The sequence below is a fragment of the Triticum aestivum genome, chromosome 5A (assembly GCF_018294505.1).
Source record: "Triticum aestivum cultivar Chinese Spring chromosome 5A, IWGSC CS RefSeq v2.1, whole genome shotgun sequence".
NCBI lineage: Eukaryota > Viridiplantae > Streptophyta > Magnoliopsida > Poales > Poaceae > Triticum > Triticum aestivum.
The window spans coordinates 375,936,813-375,954,044 of record NC_057806.1 but is presented as its reverse complement, the minus strand read 5'-3'; the positions used below and the strand labels follow the sequence as shown (position 1 = coordinate 375,954,044).

The 17,232-nt window shown below is 43.0% G+C and overlaps 1 long non-coding RNA gene across 1 annotated transcript; it reads left to right on the top strand.

Annotated features, from left to right (window-relative positions):
• Positions 1–1,713: 1,713 nt before the first annotated feature.
• Positions 1,714–15,673, top strand: LOC123106948 (uncharacterized). Its single transcript, XR_006451555.1, has 5 exons — positions 1,714–2,623; positions 3,916–4,045; positions 4,763–4,847; positions 14,783–14,849; positions 15,528–15,673. It is a non-coding gene; the product is annotated as an uncharacterized lncRNA (long non-coding RNA).
• Positions 15,674–17,232: the final 1,559 nt, after the last annotated feature.

Genomic DNA, 17,232 nt, shown 5'->3' with positions numbered 1-17,232 from the left:
AAGTGCCCACACCATCAGAAGACAACATGGATTACAAGCTCATTTCCTTATTCAACATGGGATTAGTCTATCTGGAATCTGGTCGCCATACATGGTTATGGCTCATCGTCAATCCTGTTGAGGCAACATTTCTGTCTCATGCTATAGTGCACGATGGCATCGTTTACGCGGTCGACACACAGATTGGCTGCCTATACTGGTGGAATCTATTGTCGTGTAATTGTTCCATCTCATCTCATCTCATCTTTACCTTATGAATACGACTGCATGTTCATTGTTACAAATTTAGAATAGATAGTATGTCTATAACCACATCATTGCTATATGTTCCTCTCATTTTCTAGATTTTTATGACCACATATGTTATTGTTAGAGTTGATATGAGAACAATGGGCATCTAATGATTGTTAGAATAGATATTATGAGCATAACCTCATGATTGCTATATGTTACTCTCATTTCCAAGATTTTTATAACAACGCATGTTGTTGCTTAGAGTTGATATGAGAACAATAGTAAGTGCTATGGTAGAATATGAGTAGGCCCTGTCATAGTTGTTTTCCTCTCATTGTTACATGATGTTTGAACCATGACATATTGCTAGAATATGAAAGCCATTGGCTTATTTTTTTAACTTGGGGTATGATTATGACTACCGACCACGGCATTGCTATTCTTTGTCTATGATATGTGTCACTTCTATAACAATCTTAATTCCACACATACTCTGAACATGACTATTTATTTTTTCCTTTTGGTCTCCAATTTGAATTGTTGCAGCATACACAAATGCGCTGGCCTTCATGATTCCAGGACCTAGAATCATACCAGTAGATGGGTGGTGGTTTATCGCTCGTTCAGCTGACGGCGGTCATTTGATGCTCATTCGCACGTATCAAATTTACCAAACCATTACATCAAACCACATGGAGTACAATGCCTGGGGCGTTTGTGACATTGATGGCTATGGTTGCTTCACGTTCGAGAAAGATCCCAGCTCCGTTGGGCCAGGCGTATTCAACTGGAGGCGGGTTTACAGCCTCGGCAACCACTCCATGTTCCCCGGCCTCAATTATCCGATCATCCAACCAATCATCGATCATATCACCGGCGATGATTATCGTGCTATGCAACTTCCATTCACCAGGGGAACTGTGTTTACTCATCATACCATGGGTTTCATGAATCACCATATCTAGATATTCGTCGACGTAGCTTGTTGCCAGGTAATCTTCAGTGTGTGAAAGGCATCAAGCTTCCATGTGATGGATGACTTTTGCAAACCCGACATGCGGCAATGTGGTTCATGCCAATAGCAAATATGCACAACTTGATTCGTACTGATATCTAGATTGAGCCATGTATCCTGCTGCTGTAGCACGACCCTCTTTTGTTGGATATTATGTACTGTTGTTAGTTTAAAGCATTCCTCTAGTTTGAAGGATAGATATCTTTCTGGGATCAAGTGCATCCTAACTCACCTGCGTAGGATGTACTGATAATGATGATGGAGATGTTGTGCAGAAGCCACACACACACACACACACACACACACACATACACACACACACACACACACACACACACACACATATATATATATATATAGAGAGAGAGAGAGAGAGAGAGAGAGAGGATAGGACTATTCTGTTATTTTGTTACTCCCGGCTCTATAGGGGGCGATTACACGTCGAATAACCTTTGAGCCTGAAAACAAACAAGAAATAGAACACCGCCGCCGCCTATGCACGCCGCCGCCCATGCGCCGCCTCCTCCCTCCCCACCGACGCGCTGCCTCCTCCCTCCCCGCTAGCGCGCCGCCTCCTCCCTCCCGCCGGCGCGCTGCCTCCTCCCTTCCCGCCGGCGTGCCGCCTCCTTCCTCCCCCGCGGGCGCGCCGCCTCCTTCCAGCCCTGCCGGCGCACCCCCTCCTTCCTCCCGTGCCCGCGCGCCGGCACCCACGGCCGGCCCCAACCACGCGCCGCCGCCCAACTCCGGTTCCAAGCGCCGCCGCCCGACCCCTGGATTCGCCCGCCGCCCCCCAACCACCGGATCCGTGTGCTGCGTCCACCCCTGGAACCACGCATCGCTAGCCGTCCTCCCAACTACTTCTGTCGCGCCACGAGGTTCTCACCCGCCTTCCCCACCTCTGGTTCTCCGATGGAGCTGGTGGGCGACAGTGGTAAGCTCTTGTTCACACCTTTTTAGCTGCCGCACCTTTGCCTCGGGCCTGCTCCCTCTTGAATATTTGGACTGATGCTTCCATTGGTGGAGGCTGTGGAATTCCAGCACCCAACGCGCCGCCACAAGGTTCCGCTTCTTCCCCCCGCCGCTGAGGCCTTCCGCCTCTAGGCTCCGCTTGCTTGCTTCCTACCCATGTTCCCCTCCCTAGCCAGCTGAACCGCCTTTCTCCAACTCCTTGAACCGCCCTGAGCGCCCTAGCTGAACCTTCAATCTCTGTCGTTAGCCCCTAGGAGTGACCCATTTTCGTGCGACCACACACGCAGCTCTTGGCTAGCAGCCATGCTGGCTGGTCACCTCCAAGCTTGAGGATACTAGTAGGCGGCTTCTTGTCGCGAGCACACCAAAATGGATCTCTGCTTTGGGCCGCGGTGGGAACTCCAGGTATGCTACTAGTGTTTTGCCATGCTGGACACCAAGCAGCGCACATGAGAAAGATTGCTCTGCTTTTATAGTTACTGTGCATCTAGTTAGCTCCTATGCATCAAGTTTGTTGGGCAAAATGAAAATTACAGTTGAAGGAAGGTTGAGGTTTAAATTTCAGAGACATTTTGAATAAAAGTTTTGATAGTGTAGTAGCAGAAAAACATAGGGCGGGTCTTGTAGTTTTGAACTTTTGGATATGTATGTCAATTTTCAGTCAAGTAGCTTTTCAGATCAAAATGATGTACCGTTAGTCGCTATTTTGCTCAGTTCATGTGCAACCATTGGAAGAGTTCGAAAATTCAGAACTCGTCCATTTCCATAAAATTCTATAAGTTTCATGCTACAAATCTGAAATATTTTTCCAATCATACTAGTACTGATGTAATAACCTAAAAAAGTTGAAGAAAAAATCTGTAAGTTTGGTGTGGTGTTGCTACAAATCTAAAGTTCTTGTCTAGTCATTCTAGTACTGATGAAGATCGAGCTGACTGAAATAATGTACTGCTACAAGATAAAATCAAAACCAAGACCACTGCTAGTTCAAAACAAAAAACACGACCCAACCCTCTTGGTAGAAAAAGAAGTTCAAATTTTATGCGTAATGGGCCACCATAACTCATGCCACTCGATTGGTTTGTTTTCCTTCCAACTAGTCATAGCAGTAAATGATCAATACAAGTAGATGATTGTGGTGTTTAGTAAAAATTCCTTCAAATACATATGCAATCGAGCGCAAGTTCAACATCACCGTCTCAGAAGGTTCGCAGATATCATCACGACGAATTTAGATTTTGAAAAGGTTCATATAAGAAACCACATGAAAAAACACAGAGAACAAAAAAAGATTCAAAGAGTACGAATGCTCCTGACGGGACTACAAGTCTTTGTGTACAAATATTAATGCAGGGGAGCGAAAAGTTAATAGCATTTTTGCCTGTGGGTGTTTGTACTTCTGCCTGAAAGACAAATATTGTGTTCCTAGCTCATCCAGTTTGTCGGAATAAATTCCTTTTCCTATATAAATAATTTTTCTAGTTGCAGAACTACATGTGCTACTCTAGATGAAACTTCTGAAACCTCCAATGGCACTTCTATGTCTAAAACGTGCATGTTTCAGTGTACATGTTGAAACTGCAGTAATTTTGGTGTGCAGGTGTTTGAAAAAAAATACCTATTACACATTTCTTGTTGAAAGTCAGTGATTTTGCCTGATTGTTTCTGCTTACGGAAATGAAAATTATTTGTTACAGGTTTCCTTTTTCATCCGCCCCTCTAATTGTTTTGGAGAACAGAGATGGGAGCAACCTGCAATTTGTGCTGCATGTTCACTAAAAAAGTTTGGATCCTGACCAGATTATTCTCAAGAAATTGTTTCGACTTGTAAGCTTGGTAGCATAATTTACTAGGCAGAAATATATGCAACTTGCACATTTCTTGACTGCCAATAGTTACTTAGGTCCACATAGTTTCAGAACCGAATGTCAGAAAAATGATGCCTTTTCAATTACTGTACATTACTTGGCATTTGAGCCCTCACTATTGTCAGAATGTCAATGCTAGTGTAATCCCTGTTGAGATGCCGCTCTTCTGAATTTTGGTTCCCACACCCAAGTCTGGTGGTTTAGATATTTATTTTCAACAAGTACTGATAATAAAAACTAAAAGGTCATCCATCACAAAAGTTCACATAGCATGATACTTGTTGGCGTAGTATTGTCTAGTAAGTACAAAAGTCATGCTCGTGTAGTAAGTACAGAAGTCATGCTCTTATTTGCACATCAGGCAAGTTCAACTATATATCACCCATGGATGTCTCCATCAGTCCGACTATTGCTGCTGCTTGAAAACACTAAAATTTGATTCGGCCAGTAAGTTATTAGCTGATTTCATTTTTATCGTTAATGGGCTCGTTAACAACCTCATTTGTCGAACTGATTAATAGTCGATACTAAATGCTAGATTATTTGGACTGATTGAGAGTACATAAACTGGTTAGCAAAAACTTATTTTGATTATTTAATTACTGCTAGTCAGTCAAGGCATGGATGAAATTCTCTTTTGAACTAAAACCTGTATTGGATTTCTGAACTGATGCAGGATAGAGAAAAAGAAAATGAAGAGAAGGATTACCATCTCATTTGCCTCGATTTACTATAAAGAACACATGTGACAGCAAGTCCAGGTATTACTACATGTGGAATACAAAAATTACTTTTACTGAGAGTTCACTTAAATCCTGCATAGCTACTAGCCATATGAACTTAATTCTTGAATGGTTTCAAACTTGTAATGTTCTTATCAAAATTTCTCTTTTGATTTTTCTATAGATCTTCCTTTTGCTCCCTGACTCCTGCCCTTCCTCTCTTCCCTCTGACGTTGTCTATACTTATGAAAAATGGATTTATATATTTTGCATAGTCGATACTTAAGAAAACATAAGTTCAAATCTTCAAACTTCAATCAGTTCAAGTACATATGGAACGTAAGACGACCATGCGAAAACAACAACAGCGTAGGAAAAAAGTTCATTTTTCAAACTTAAAAAGGTACAAAAAACTTCGCCCAAAATTATATGACAGTTCACTATGTATGACAAACTAAACAAAAAAATGGTAGTACACTATGCAAAGAAAAAGTCTCACACAAGTTCATTTCTAATAAATTCATAAGTTCAAACTCACGAGGCGGGGAGATTCATTGAACAATTATTTAAAAAAATGAAAACTATACTTATACAAGATAGTTCAATATTTTATTCTATGACAGTCAAGAAAAACAGAAAAAAGAGGTTCATCGTGTGATGAACAATACTCCCAACAAGTGTGCTAGAGATGCAAAAAATTGATAGCATAGCCGATGCTATTTCTCATCCAATTTCTGAAGAAAACTGAAGTTGATCAGAGTAACTGAAGAATAATCTGTTAGTTCTCGAGTATGTGTAATGCTGCCATTTCACTGTGCATTTAATTCCATTGTGATGGATGTATTACAAGATATGGTTGTATTATTATGTTCAATAAAAATGCCATTTTGCTGCAACATTTTCTGTCAGCTCCTGTCAAGTTATTGTTGGAAATATGCCCTAGAGGCAATAATAAATAGTTATTATTATATTTCCTTGTTCATGATAATCGTTTATTATCCATGCTAGAATTGTATTGATAGGAAACTCAGATACTTGTGTCGATACATAGACAACACCATGTCCCTAGTAAGCCTCTAGTTGACTAGCTCGTTGATTAATAGATGGTCACGGTTTCCTGACCATGGACATTGGATGTCGTTGATAACGGGATCACATCATTAGGAGAATGATGTGATGGACAAGACCCAATCCTAAGCCTAGCACAAGATTGTGTAGTTCGTTTGCTAAAGCTTTTTTAATGTCAAGTATCATTTCCTTAGACCATGAGATTGTGCAACTCCCGGATACCGTAGGAGTGCTTTGGGTGTGCCAAACGTCATAACGTAACTGGGTGGCTATAAAGGTACACTACAGGTATCTCCGAAAGTGTGTTGGGTTGACACGAATCGAGACTGGGATTTGTCACTCCGTGTGACGGAGAGGTATCTTTGGGCCCACTCGGTAGGACATCATCATAATGTGCACAATGTGATCAAGGAGTTGATCACGGGATGATGTGTTACGAAACGAGTAAAGAGACTTCCGGTAACGAGATTGAACAAGGTATCGGGATACCGACGATCGAATCTCGGGCAAGTATCATACCGATAGACAAAGGGAATTGTATACGGGATTGATCGAATGCTCGACATCGTGGTTCATCCGATGAGATCATCATGGAACATGTGGGAACCAACATGGGTATCCAGATCCCGCTATTGGTTATTGACCGGAGAACGTCTCGGTCATGTCTGCATGGTTCCCGAACCCGTAGGGTCTACACACTTAAGGTTCGATGACGCTAGGGTTATAGGGAATAGATATACGTGGTTATCGAATGTTGTTCGGAGTCCCACGAGGAGTTCCGGAATGGTCCGGAGGTAAAGATTTATATATGGGAAGTCCTGTTTTGGTCACCGGAAAAGTTTCGGGTTTTATCGGTAACGTACCGGGACCACCGGGAGGGTCCCGGGGGTCCACCAAGTGGGGCCACCAGCCCCGGAGGGCTGCATGGGCCAAGTGTGGGAGGGGACCAGCCCCAGGTGGGCTGGTGCGCCCCCCACCAAGGCCCAAGGCGCAAGGGAGAGTGGAAGGGGGCAAACCCTAGGCTCAGATGGGCCTAAGGCCCACCTAGTGGTGCGCCCCCCTCTCTCCCTCCTTGGCCGCCCCCCCTTAGATGGGATCTAGGTTGGCCGCCACTCCTAGGGGTGAAAACCTAGGTGGGGGCGCAACCCCTCCCCTTCCCCTATATATACTTGAGGTTTTGGGCTGCCATACACACGAGTTCCTCTCCTTCTTGACGCAGCCCTACCCCTCTCCCTCCTCGTCTCTTGCGGTGCTTGGCGAAGCCCTGCTGGAGTACCACGCTCCTCCACCACCACCACGCCTTTGTGCTGCTGCTGGATGGAGTCTTCCTCAACCTCTCCCTCTCTACTTGCTGGATCAAGGCATGGGAGACGTCATCGGGCTGTACGTGTGTTGAACGCGGAGGTGCTGTCCGTTCGGCACTAGGATCTTCGGTGATTTGGATCACGACGAGTACGACTCCTTCACCCCCGTTCTCTTGAACACTTCCGCTTAGCGATCTACAAGGGTATGTAGATGCACTCTCCTTCCCCTCGTTGCTGGTTTCTCCATAGATAGATCTTGGTGACACGTAAGAAAATTTTGAATTTTTGTTACGTTCCCCAACAGTGGCATCATGAGCTAGGTCTATTGCGTAGATTCTATGCATGAGTATAACACAAAGTAGTTGTGGGCGTTGATTTTGTTCAATATGCTTACCGTTACTAGTCCAATTTTGTTTCGACGGTATTGTGGGATGAAGCGGCCCGGACCGACCTTACACGTACTCTTACATGAGACAGGTTCCACCGACTGACATGCACTAGTTGCATAAGGTGGCTAGCGGGTGCCAGTCTCTCCCACTTTAGTCGGAACGGATTCGATGAAAAGGGTCCTTATGAAGGGTAAATAGCAATTGGCATATCACGTTGTGGTTTTGCGTAGGTAAGAAACGTTCTTGCTAGAAACTCATAGCAGCCACGTAAAACATGCAAACAACAATTAGAGGACGTCTAACTTGTTTTTGCAGGGTATGCTTTGTGATGTGATATGGCCAAAGGATGTGATGTATGAGATTGATCATGTTCTTGTAATAGGAATCACGACTTGCATGTCGATGAGTATGACAACCGGCAGGAGCCATAGGAGTTGTCTTTATTTATTGTATGACCTGCGTGTCATTGAACAATGCCATGTAATTACTTTACTTTATTGCCAACCGGTAGCCATAGTAGTAGAAGTAATAGTTGGCGAGCAACTTCATGGAGACGCGATGATGGAGATCATGATGATGGAGATCATGGTGTCATGCCGGTGACAAGATGATCATGGAGCCCCAAGATGGAGATCAAAGGAGCTATATGATATTGGCCATATCATGTCACTATTATTTGATTGCATGTGATGTTTATCATGTTTTTGCATCTTGTTTACTTAGAACGACGGTAGTAAATAAGATGATCCCTCATAATAATTCCAAGAAAGTGTTCCCCCTAACTGTGCACCGTTGCGACCGTTTGTTGTTTCGAAGCACCACGTGATGATCGGGTGTGATAGATTTTAACTTTCACATACAACGGGTGTAAGATAGATTTACACACGCGAAACACTTAGGTTGACTTGACGAGGCTAGCATGTACAGACATGGCCTCGGAACACAGAAGACCGAAGGTCGAACATGAGTCGTATAGAAGATACAATCAACATGAAGATGTTCACCGATGTTGACTAGTCCGTCTCACGTGATGATCGGACACGGCCTAGTTGACTCGGATCATGTAATCACTTAGATGACTAGAGGGATGTCTATCTGAGTGGGAGTTTATAAGATGAACTTAATTATCTTGAACATAGTCAAAAGGTCTTCGCAAATCATGTCGTGGCTCGCGCTTTAGTTCTACTGTTTAGATATGTTCCTAGAGAAAATTTAGTTGAAAGTTGATAGTAGCAATTATGCAGACTAGGTCCGTAAACTGAGGATTGTCCTCATTGCTTCATAGAAAGCTTATGTCCTTAATGCACCGCTCAGTGTGCTGAACCTGGAACGTCGTCTGTGGATGTTGCGAACATCTGACATACACATGTTGATAACTACGTGATAGTTTAGTTAAACGGTTTAGAGTTGAGGCACCGAAGACGTTTTGAAACGTCGCGAAACATATGAGATGTTTTGAGGGCTGAAATTGGGATTTCAGGCTCGTGCCCACGTCAAGAGGTATGAGACCTCCGACGATTTTCTTAGCCTGCAAACTAAGGAGAAAAGCTCAATTGTTGAGCTTGTGCTTAGATTGTCTGAGTACAACAATCATTTGAATCGAGTGGGAGTTGATCTTCCAGATGAGATAGTGATGTTTCTCCGAAGTCATTACCACCAAGCTGCTAGAGCTTCGTGATGAACTATAATGTATCGGGGACATATATGATGATCCTTGAGATATTCGCGATGTTTGACACCACAAAAGTAGAAATCAAGAAGGAGCATCAATTGTTGATGGTTGGTGAAACCACTAGTTTCAAGAAGGGCAAGGGCAAGAAGAGATACTTCATGAAACGGCAAATCAGCTGCTGCTCTAGTGAAGAAACCCAAAGTTGAACCCAAACCCGAGACTAAGTGCTTCTGTAATAAGGGGAACAACCACTGGAGCAGAATTACCCTAGATACTTGGTAGATGAGAAGGCTGGCAAGGTCGGTAGAAGTATATTGGATATACATTGTGTTAATGTGTACTTTACTAGTACTCCTAGTAGCACCAGGGTATTAGATACCGGTTCGGTTACTAAGTGTTAGTAACTCGAAATAAAAGCTACGGAATAAACGGAGACTAGCTAAAAGGTGAGATGACGATATGTGTTGGAAGTATTTCCAAGGTTGATCAAATATTGTACGCTCCCTCTATCATCAAGATTGGTGTTTGCGTTGAGCATAGACATGATTGGATTATGTCTATCGCAATACGGTTATTCATTTAAGGAGAATAATGGTTACTCTGTTTATTTGAATAATACCTTCAATGGTCTTGCACCTAAAATGAATGGTTTATTGAATCTCGATCGTAGTGATACACATGTTCATGCCAAAAGATATAAGATAGTAATGATAGTACCACCTACTTGTGGCGCTGCCACGTAAGTCATATCGGTATAAAACGCATGAAGAAGCTCCATGTTGATGGATCTTTGGGCTCATTCGTTTTTGAAAAGTTTGAGACATGCGAACCATGTCTATTGGTGTATATGCATGAAGAAACTCCATGCAAATGGACCGTTTGGACTCACTTGATTTTAAACCACTTGAGACATGCAAATCATACCACATGGGCAAGATGACTGAAAGCCTCGTTTTCAGTAAAATGGAACTAGAAAGCAACTTGTTGGAAGTAATACATTTTGATATGTGTAGTCCAATGAGTGCTGAGGCATGTAGTGGATATCGTTATGTTCTTACGTCACAGATGATTTGAGTAGATGTTGAGTATATTTACTTGATGAATCACGAGTCTGAATTATTGAAAGGTTCAAGTAATTTCAGGGTGAAGTTGAAAGATCGTCGTGACAAGAGGATAAAAGATCTAATGATCATAGAGATGAATATCTGAATTACGAGTTTGGCACAGAATTAAGACATTGTGGAAATTGTTTCACAACTAATACAGCCTGGAACACCATAGTGTGATGGTGTGTCCGAACATCATAACTGCACCCTATTGGATATGATGCATACCATGATGTCTCTTATCGAATTACCACAATAGTTTATGGGTTAGGCATTAGAGACAACCGCATTCACTTTAAATAGGGCACCACGTAATCCCGATGAGATGACACCGTATGAACTATGGTTTAGAGAAACCTAAGCTGTCATTTCTTAAAAGTTTGGGGCTGCGACGCTTATGTGAAAAAGTTTCAGGCTGATAAGCTCGAACCCAAAGCGGATAAATGCATCTTCATAGGACACCCAAAATAGTTGGGTATACCTCCTGTCTCAGATCCGAAAGCAATAAGGGATTGTTTCTAGAATCGGGTCCTTTCTCGAGGAAAAGTTTCTCTCGAAAGAATTGAGTGGGAGGATGGTGGAGACTTGATGAGGTTATTGAACCGTCTCTTCAACTAGTGTGTGGCAGGGCACAGGAAGTTGTTCCTGTGGCACCCACACCAATTGAAGTGGAAGCTTATGATATTGATCATGAGACTTCGGATCAAGTCACTCCCAAACCTCGTAGGACGACAAGGATGCGTACTACTTCAGAGTGGTACGTAATCCTGTCTTGGAAGACATGTTGCTAGACAACAATGAACCTACGAGCTATGGAGAAGCGATGGTGGGCCCGGATTCCGATAAATGGCTCGAGGCCATAAAATCCGAGAGAGGATCCATGTATGAAAACAAAGTGTAGACTTTGGCAGAACGGCTCGATGGTCGTAAGGCTGTTGAGTACAGATGGATTTTTAAAAGGAAGACGGACAATGATGGTAAGTATCACCATTAAGAAAGCTCGACTTGTCGTTAAGATTTTTTCCGACAAGTTCAAGGAGTTGACTATGATGAGACTTTCTCACTCGTAGCGATGCTAAGAGTCTGTTGGAATTATATTAGCGATTACTGCATTATTTATGAAATCTTGCAGATAGGATGTCAAAACATTGTTTCCTCGACGATTTTCTTGAGGAAAGGTTGTATGTGATACAACCGGAAGGTTTTGTCAATCCTGAAAGATGCTAATAAGTATGCAAAGCTCCAGCAATCCTTCTAAGGACTGGAGTAAGCATCTCGGAGTTGGAATGTATGTTTTGATGAGATGATCAAAGATTTTGGGTGTATACAAAGTTTATGAGAAACTTGTATTTCCAAAGAAGTGAGTGGGAGCACTATAGAATTTCTGATGAGTATATGTTGTTGACATATTGTGGATCAGAAATGATGTAGAATTTCTAGAAAGCATATAGGGTTATTTGAAAAATGTTTTTCAATAGAAAACCTGGATTAGGCTACTTGAACATTGAGCATCTAGATCTATGAGGATAGATCAAAAACGCTAAATGGTACTTTCAAATGAGCACATACCTTGACATGATCTTGAAGGTGTTCAAGATGGATCAGTCAAGGAAGGAGTTCTTGCCTGAGTTGTAAGGTATGAAGTTAAGACTTAAAGCTCGACCACGACAGAAGAAAGAGAAAGGACGAATGTCGTCCCCTATGCTTTTGTCATAGGCTCTATACGGTATGCCATGCTGAGTACCGCACCTGATGTGTGCCTTGCCACATGTCTGGCAAGAGGGTACAAAGGTGATCCAGGAGTGGATCACTAGATAGCGGTCAAAATTGTCCTTGGAGTAATAAGGACATGTTTCTCGATTATGGAGGTGATAAAGAGTTCGGCGTAAAGGGTTACATCGATGCAAGCTTTAACACCTATCCGAATGACTCTGAGTAGCAAACCGGATACGTATAGTGGAGCAACCATTTGGAATAGCTCCAAGTGGAGTGTGGAAGCAGTATTTATAATATGACCTAGAGATTTGCGAAGTACATACGGATCTAAATGTTGCAGACCCGTTGACTAAAACCTCTCTCACAAGCAAAACATGATCAAACCCAGAACTCATTGAGTCTTAATCACATGATGATGTGAACTAGTTTAGTGACACTAGTAAACTCTTGGATGTTGGTCACATGGCGATGTGACCTGTGAGTGTTAGTCACATGGCGATGTGAACTAGATTATTGACTCTAGTGCAAGTGGGAGACTGTTGGAATATGCCCTAGAGGCAATAATAAATTAGTTATTATTATATTTCCTTGTTCATGATAATCGTTTATTATCCATGCTAGAATTGTATTGATAGGAAACTCAGATACATGTGTGGATACATAGACAACACCATGTCCCTAGTAAGCCTCTAGTTGACTAGCTCGTTGATCAATAGATGGTTACGGTTTCCTGACCATGGACATTGGATGTCGTTGATAACGGGATCACATCATTAGGAGAATGATGTGATGGACAAGACCCAATCCTAAGCCTAGCACAAGATCGTGTAGTTCGTATGCTAAAGCTTTTCTAATGTCAAGTATCATTTCCTTAGACCATGAGATTGTGCAACTCCCGGATACCGTAGGAATACTTTGGGTGTGCCAAACGTCACAACGTAACTGGGTGGCTATAAAGGTACACTACGGGTATCTCCGAAAGTGTCTGTTGGGTTGGCACGAATCGAGACTGGGATTTGTCACTCCGTGTGACGGAGAGGTATCTCTGGGCCCACTCGGTAGGACATCATCATAATGTGCACAATGTGATCAAGGAGTTGATCACGGGATGATGTGTTACGGAACGAGTAAAGAGACTTGCCGGTAACGAGATTGAACAAGGTATCGGGATACCGACGATCGAATCTCGGGCAAGTATCATACCGATAGACAAAGGGAATTGTATACGGGATTGATCGAATCCTCGACATCGTGGTTCATCCGATGAGATCATCGTGGAACATGTGGGAACCAACATGGGTATCCAGATCCCGCTGTTGGTTATTGACCGGAGAACGTCTCGGTCATGTCTGCATGGTTCCCGAACCCGTAGGGTCTACACACTTAAGGTTCGATGACGCTAGGGTTATAAGGAAGTTAGTATACGTGGTTACCGAATGTTGTTCGGAGTCCCGGATGAGATCCCGGACGTCACGAGGAGTTCCGGAATGGTCCGGAGGTAAAGATTTATATATGGGAAGTCCTGTTTTGGTCACCGGAAAAGTTTCGGGTTTTATTGGTAACGTACCGGGACCACCGGGAGGGTCCCGGGGGTCCACCAAGTGGGGCCACCAGCCCCGGAGGGCTGCATGGGCCAAGTGTGGGAGGGGACCAGCCCAGGTGGGCTGGTGCGCCCCCCACCAAGGCCCAAGGCGCAAGGGAGAGTGGAAGGGGGCAAACCCTAGGCTCAGATGGGCCTAAGGCCCACCTAGTGGTGTGCCCCCCTCTCTCCCCCCTTGGCCGCCCCCCTTAGATGGGATCTAGGCTGGCCGCCACCCCTAGGGGTGGAAACCTAGGTGGGGGCGCAGCCCCTCCCCTTCCCCTATATATACTTGAGGTTTTGGGCTGCCATACACACGAGTTCCTCTCCTTCTTGGCGCAGCCCTACCCCTCTCCCTCCTCGTCTCTTGCGGTGCTTGGCGAAGCCCTGCTGGAGTACCACGCTCCTCCACCACCACCATGCCTTTGTGCTGCTGCTGGATGGAGTCTTCCTCAACCTCTCCCTCTCTCCTTGCTGGATCAAGGCATGGGAGACGTCATCGGGCTGTACGTGTGTTGAACGCGGAGGTGCCGTCCGTTCGGCACTAGGATCTCTGGTGATTTGGATCACGACGAGTACGACTCCTTCAACCCCGTTCTCTTGAACGCTTCCGCTTAGCGATCTACAAGGGTATGTAGATGCACTCTCCTTCCCCTCGTTGCTGGTTTCTCCATAGATAGATCTTGGTGACACGTAGGAAAATTTTGAATTTCTGCTACGTTTCCAAACAGTTATACATGTATGTGAGGATCCTTCTATGTAGTAAGTTCATAGTCGAGAAGTCAGGGACTTCGTAAAGAACGTGAACACCAAAAAACCATTAAAAACCTATAGGGGAGTTCAAGATGTTCAAGGCTAGTTGTCCGTGTTGTGTATTCTTATCAGTTCATAATCGAGAAGACATGTATTCTTATCAATTTGTTTATCTACCCGGTCATGTTGTGTATTCTGTTCAGTTCGTGTGTGTATGTGTTGCCCTTGCGGTGTACGAGAGGCCGCCCGTGAGGAAGTCGCCGATCTGGTCGAGCATGCTGCTATTCTCTATTTCCGGTAGCACAAACATTTAAAAGTTCGAACACTAAACCCTGGTAAGTTCATCTTGACAAAAACTCATCTCCCATAATTGTTCCTTTTTCGTAGGATGAAGTTAAAACAAGATGCACAAGTTCATATTTTCTATGCTTTTCAGTTCATCTACTTCCCGATGGTGAGTCTGATTTCCTTTGTGTTTCCATCTCCTTCATATAGCACAAACAAGTACTTGTCATTGTGCTTGAGAATGAGCACCATATTGTCACTTTGGTTAATGAATTTTGTAGAAATTTCTCTCGGGATTCTAATGTAGAACTGCTGCTAACTTCACAATTATAAGGACCATGCATGTTATCCAATGAGCCATCAATTGAAGCAATTTTGAATACAGAGAGGCAAATACAGATGATTCCCAACTAATAGATACTAATGTTCTTTTAGCACATTGCTAGTAGTTGTATCAGTTACCTTTCTTTTGGAGCTATGTAATTGATAAATAACCAAGAGGGAAAGCGCACCATCACAACTGCTCGCCGCCCCCACGCGTGGTTGCTTTCCTCCTCCCGTGCACGTATGCCACCTCAGCTGCTACAAATTCTTGTGTGGGTCACCGTTCCTCACTCTGGCGTGTGTCACCACCACCATGACCTCCCCCAGCCAGCCCCCACGGCCTGCCTCAATGGTGCCAGGCATGCCCTCGAGCTGGTCTAGAACCACCACGACGTCCAGCACCGTTCCCTTACATATGTGAGGTGCTCGTGTGTTGGGTGTTGCATCTACGGCGAGGTCGCCGTACTGCACCAGCTCCATGTCACTAACCTCATCTCTGGTTTCTCTTCTATACGACCTATAGGGGTTCTTCGGTGGAGGTTCAACAAAATGACCAGCATCAGTTCATGCCTCCATCCACCACGCCATCAGGAACACGATTGGTGAGAAACACCTTCGTGCTCCTCCTCTCCTACTCTTCAGTTCACATACTGCCATCCATGAAGGCCATTTTTTCTTGGAATCTAGATTTTGATCAGAGCTCTGTAGAAAGTCCATTTAAAAGTACTCAAGTCCAACTTGAAAACCAATAGCAGTCCACTAGATGAAAAATTTAGTGCTCATCAGTACGACAAGCAGCAATACTGATTAGTATGACTTACACAAATACTAGTAATGATTAGTACTTTCTTAATGTTAAAGATGAGTAGTAAAAGATACAAGTTGCAGTTCTAGGGCAATAACATTCTAGGTAAAGCTGAATGTACCTAGCCAGTTCAATAACATCATCTCCTTGTGCAAAAAAGTAGTTAAAAAGGTCGAACTGACATCTGCTTCAGAATTTCGCACAAAAAATATTTATCTGTATTTGTCCTTTTCATGTTGAATTATTTGAAGTAAAACAAAAATAGCTCAGTTCTGTGACTTTCATCATTTGAAAAACTACATGCCTCATGTTTGAACTTTCAATTTGTTTAAAACTAAACTGATGGTGCTCTTGTTTCAGGGCCAGGGGAGAAGGCAGAATCTCTGGTAGCATGATGGAAAAAATTGCAAGTTCTTGTTTAGATGTTCTGGATACCCTTCTCTCATTTCATTTATGCTCAGGATAGGAGGTGCATGATGGAAAATTGTGTATCATGTAGTTCTTGTTTAGATGTTGTGCAAGTTCAAAAATAGTCAATTTTGCCACTGGAGAGAACCCGTTGGTTGCATTGTTTTTCCAGTGTGACGTCCCTTGGTATGTTTGGAGTATTGTTATTGTTGCTCTGCATGCAAATGAATTAGCTTGTCCTGCTAAGATGATGATGTTTGTGGCTGAGTCTTGAATTTTAAGAGGTCATGGGAGATGAATAATTTCTGTCATATGAAAGGACAAAAAGGTTTGCATTAAAAATATTGATCAATACGAGTTAAAAATAGTGATCGGTTTAGAATAAAAAGAAATGAGAAATGGTCAGTTTGAATTAAAAAATAAACACACATAGAAATTCAAATTGTAAAAGTTCAAACAAAAAAGAAACCCCACAGAAATTCAAATGGTGAATGTACAAGTCGTAAAATGAGAGAAGTCCAGAACATCATTGCGAAAAAATGTTGAGTTAAAAGAAAACATGCAAAACATTCTCTTTTTGAAAAGAATAGCACAACATCATTGCGAAAAAATGTTAAGTTAAAAGAAAACATGCAAAACATTCTCTTTTTGAAAAGAATAGCATTCAGTTCAACAATATAAACCATGCAAGGTCAGGGGCGATGATACTGTAAACCATTGAAAATTAACGAGGAAAACCTTACCCAAAAAAAAGTAAAGGACGAGTGTGAAAACGCGCTCAGCACAAGCTCATAGGGAGATCAGTTCGAGTACTCTTTTTCCGGAATGGAAAAAGCAACACGACTGGTCACACCATATTCAAAATTACTCCGTGAAAAATACATCAGTACAAACACGCATATATATATATCAGTACAAATACTGTATTTTTTAGATGGAAAAACAACACGATGGGTTTTCCATATTCGTAGTTTTTTTTGAACTAGAGAAGATGATCAGTTCCACGAGATGAAAA